The sequence below is a fragment of the Octodon degus genome, unplaced genomic scaffold (genome assembly GCF_000260255.1).
Source record: "Octodon degus isolate 3935 unplaced genomic scaffold, OctDeg1.0 scaffold00110, whole genome shotgun sequence".
In the NCBI taxonomy this organism is placed as follows: Eukaryota; Metazoa; Chordata; class Mammalia; order Rodentia; family Octodontidae; genus Octodon; species Octodon degus.
In genome coordinates, this window is record NW_004524686.1 from 758,240 (window position 1) to 763,010 (window position 4,771).

Sequence of the window (4,771 nt, forward strand, 5' to 3'; positions counted from 1 at the left end):
GATCTAATTTAAAGTATCTGTAATACAAAGAGTTGTGAAGATTAAATACTTTAAAGTTCTAATGGGTCCTTAGCACATGACAAATGAAGAGGAATGCATGTTCAGAGAATGTAAAGTGTTCTTCCTAAAAATTTATCCAAGTATTTAAATCTTATTTTTTTTTTTTTTTTGGTGGTACTAAGGATTGAACTCAGGACCTTGCCCTTGCCAGGCAAACACTTATTCCACTGAGCTATCTCCCCAGCCCCTTATCTAATATGTTATGACAAAACAGACGTGAATACAATTTCATGGAAATTAAGCCATGACCTAATTTTAATAAGATTTATACACTAACCTGAATAACGAGAAGGGTGTAAAGTCTTCCTCTTTCTTTTTTTAGGATATTCATTCATATCTTTTCAATCTAAAAAATGAAAAAAAATATAATAACTATTACGATTGTTATTGAATTATTTCTAAACAAATAATTTATTAGAAATAAAAAATGTATGTGCCACATAATTATAAACCTTGGGAGAAATCCTACACAATGCCTGTTTACATATTGGGTTATTGTTCTAGTCAAACTTAAAGGCTGGACACTGATTTTCATTACCTTTTTTTTAAGCACTAATATTTTTATTATAATCATTACCTTTCTTTTTTTCTTTTTTTTTTTTTTTTTGGTGGAACCAGGGATTGAACTCAGGCCCTTGCGCTTGCCAGGGAAGCGTTTATTCTACTGAGACATCTCCCCAGTCCCATTACCTTTCTTACTAACAGAGAAATTCTCAAATGTTGATATAATTGTGAGAACTGGATAATTATAAAATGGGGTTGCCTTGAACTTTTAAAAAAAAATTATCATCTAAAGAGAATACAACATAGTACAAAGAACAAGAACAACAAACAATTGATACAGAAATTCACCAAACAAATCACTAGGAATTCGACAATGGTTGCTGTACTGCATAATGCTATCTTCAAATTATTTGTTCAGATTACCAGACCTATGCATGCAAAATTGTTAAAAAAAAAAATGTTATAGGAAATTAGAAAGGACAAGAAAAAAAAATTTAGCATCAATTGCAGGAGCTTTTTTCTTTTGAGACAGGGTTTTGCTATATAGTTCAGGCTGGCCCTGAACTCACCATGTAGCCCCAGCTGGCCTCCAACTCACCGTAATCCTCCTGCCTCAGCCCCCACCCCAGTGAGCAGATGTGTGCTACCATGCCTGGCTGATTACAATAAGTCCTATGCTTAAACTGTATTTTATTTAAGAACAAAAACAAGAAGTTATGCTGATAGCACTACATTTTTTATAAGCAGGATTTTTTTTTTTTTTTGGTACCTGAGGATTGAACTCACGACCTTGAGCTTGCCAGGCAAGCACTTTTTCTACTGAGCTATCTTCCCAGCCCTATAAGCAGGAATATTTTTATACATGTTTCAAGCTAAAGATAGACACATTTCCTCAAAAATATTGTCACAGGTCTGTACTGGTCCTATGGCGTCTAACAAACAGAAACAGAATTATACAGAATCTCAGAATATAATTTTCAGGGAAAAAAATTATGCTACAGAGAATAGAAGAGGTGTGGCAACCACTGTAAAGTTCCCATGAACTGCCATGAAAATAACTAATCAGTTTTACTACTTTTCACTTACTTGATATAATTCTTAATATTGCAGTGAAGAAAAATGAATTACAGGAATGCTTCCTCAGACAGTAAAAAGTGCCTAGAAGTAAACACAAACAAGTTACATAAGCAGAAATGTGGATATTTCTGAGATTCAGGGATACAGTGTTATCAGATCTTCAATCAACTGGAACAGTATAGAGTTAATTCCTTTGGGGGTATTTTACTAATTATTAAAAATGTTTTATATATATATATTTAAAATTTTATATATTGATAAACATGTGATAAAACATGGCACTTTCCCATTTCCTTACAATGAATTTAACTTCTAAAGCTATAGCTATTCCAAAACAGGAATGTAAATCTGCATTAAACTAAAAAAACCTGTATTGATATGTTCAGCCATAAAGTAAACAACGCAAGTGAAAACACTGAATCATACACTTGAAACTGAGGTCCTTATACATTCAAACTGTTATGGCTTGTTTAGGTGTCCCTCAAAGCCTCATGCAGTCACAGCTGAAGCTTCCCAGAGGTGGCTGGATCTGGGATGTGCGATGCTGGGATCAAGGGTGTGTGATTACTAAACAAGACTGGTACAGTTCCAGGTATGGATAATGGAAAGGCAACCCTATCCTACGGGAGTGCTACCTGCCCTAAGGACACACAGCACGGACAAAATACAAGGGACAGAAAGGAGGCAGTGGTCACCCCTGCTTTTGCTACCTTCTGCCTTCCATGGATTGTTTGTCCTTTGTGATGCCCCCTGCAGTGCCACTTTGCTCCAGGGCCAGCTGATTACAGACTGAAACCTGCACAAACTGTGAACAGAAATAAATCTTTCCTCTTTTAACTTTGGGTGTTGGACATTTTGTCTCAGCAATAAGAAAAGTAACCAAGAAAGATTTTGATACTAAGACAGGGGTTGTTGCCATCACTATCTGATCACGTGGTTGGAACTGGCTTGAGGGAAGAGTGTGGAAAATTTGGAGATGTTGGCTGAAGAAGCAACCCTGGGGCATGAATACATTTTATTTCATTTAATACTATTTTATGCAAAATACAACATATCCTCTCAAAATCATTATTTACTTATTATTGATTAGTAAATTGAGATAAACTAAAGTTAAAATCAGATACTCACTAAGTGGGATTTGAACAAAGGTCTAATTTCTCTTTTTCTTTTGAGCCAAGGGTCTCAATATGTAGCTCAGGCTGACCTTGAACTCACGGCAATTCTACTTCTGCTTGGCTTGCCCATATTATTTTTGGTGCTCCACTAAATTCAGCACATATCAGCACTACTTGTGAAGTAATTATCTAGTAATAAGATAGTGCTTTCTCAGCATAGTATGTACCTTTTCTACCCCTCATTCTATTTCACCTTCACGGTAATCCTGTGAAATATACAGAAAGGCTTACTGTCAAACCCACCTCATTGTTACTGATGAGGACACAGACATGGAAACTCAAGTAGCAGAACCAGGGACTACAACACACGTCTTCTGATTCCTGGGTCCTGGTCTTCTGATTCCTGAGCACTGCCACTAGCAAGCTGCACCTTGTTTTTAGTTCTTAGTCACCAATTGGAAAGAAGGGCATCATCATCTACAAAAAATTGGCAAGCATGACATTTATAGAAGTGATACCAAGATGTAAAACACCTCACTCAACACATATAACATTCTTCATCATCCCAATCCTGGGTATTCAATATTTTTAAGTTGTTTTCATGTTTATCCAAAAAACCTAAAATTTCAAGACTTACTTGAAAATTTAGTCAAAGGCTTCAGACTGTTCTACAGTTACTAAGAGTATTAGGCAGAATGCCAAAAACCATTAGCTAAATACATGACAGTAATCTCTTGTTATTTGGAACGTATTCTAAATTTCTCAGAAATTGAATAAAAAAGAAAACCAACATTAAAATTGTTGGTTCCATCTGGCCTGGATTCAGAATTTCAAGTGAAAGATCATTTTATTCAGAAATAAGGTCTGACCCCATCTTTGAACAGAATAATACCCAAAGGCTTAGTAGCTCTCCTTCAGCATGGTGCTAAATGCTCATTCAGGACCAAAAATTTTAAGCATCCTTGTTTCAGCAAGTACTTTTATAGACCTTGAATAAAAAGCCAGTTTTCTTCAACGCAGCTGTGTGTACAAAACGCCCATAAATCATGAGTATTTCCTCACTAGTCCCTGACCAAATTCTTGAATCACATGCAAAGCTTCCTCCTCTCCCCTTAAATACCAACTATACAAAGTATGTCTCTGCATGAGAATCTGAAAAATGTTAATCAAACCATCTAAAATCCATTCACACAGAAGAATCTCTGCTAATATTTTAGTGTTTGTGCATCATACTTTTTCCTATGCTGAGGTATAAATGTCTATTCTACATTTAAAAAAAAAAAAAAAAAAAAAAACAACGGTATTGTTGGGTGTGGTACTGCATGCCTGTAACCCCAGCAATGTGGAGGCTGAGGCAGGAGGACGGCTGTCTGTTGGGGGGGCGGTAGCCTGGCTACAAAGTGACTTTAAGGCCTGCCTGAACTGCATAGTAAGACCATCTCAAAAAAGACAGGAAAAAAAAAAAAAAATTCATATGGAGCACTTTTTTGTCTTAAAAAAAACCCCAAAAACAAAAACCAAAAAAGCATCCTACAAAGCAGGTTAGCATCTTTGCACCTGTCGGTTTCAGGAATGCCCACGTCCAGCACACGAGGCAGCCATCACTCACTGAAAGCGAGTAACCTTTTTCAAGGCCTCTCCTGCAGCTTTTCCTCCAGGCCGGTCGTATCATGACAATAAACAGCTAACTAGGGGTAAATCTTTTTCTCCTTTATAAAAATAAATACATTTTCAGCTTTAAAAAAAATTGCAACAAAATATTTCAGGAGATCGCTAAGCCAAGGCAGCGACGGTCCACTGCACAACCTGCCCCGAAGCCCGCGGTCAGCACGCCGAGCGCTCCGCAGCCCCCGCGGCCGCACTCACGGCCATCTCTCTGCGGAGACACATTGTTCCGACCCACTCCGGGCTCCGCTCTCGGAAACCCCAACGGGGCTCCTGGCTCCCCCGGGCGGCCCCCGGCCTCAGCCGCAGGCGCCGCCGCCTCTCACGCCACCGCCCGGCCGGGCCGAGCG

At 38.1% G+C, this 4,771-nt stretch overlaps 1 long non-coding RNA gene across 1 annotated transcript; it reads right to left on the reverse strand.

Moving 5' to 3' along the window:
- Positions 1-334: 334 nt before the first annotated feature.
- On the reverse strand, positions 335-4,709 carry LOC111812033. The gene is made up of 4 exons (XR_002817638.1): positions 4,314-4,709; positions 3,060-3,233; positions 1,651-1,722; positions 335-406 (listed from the first exon to the last, which is right to left on the reverse strand). It is a non-coding gene; the product is annotated as an uncharacterized LOC111812033 (long non-coding RNA).
- Between the last annotated feature and the right edge of the window lie 62 nt (positions 4,710-4,771).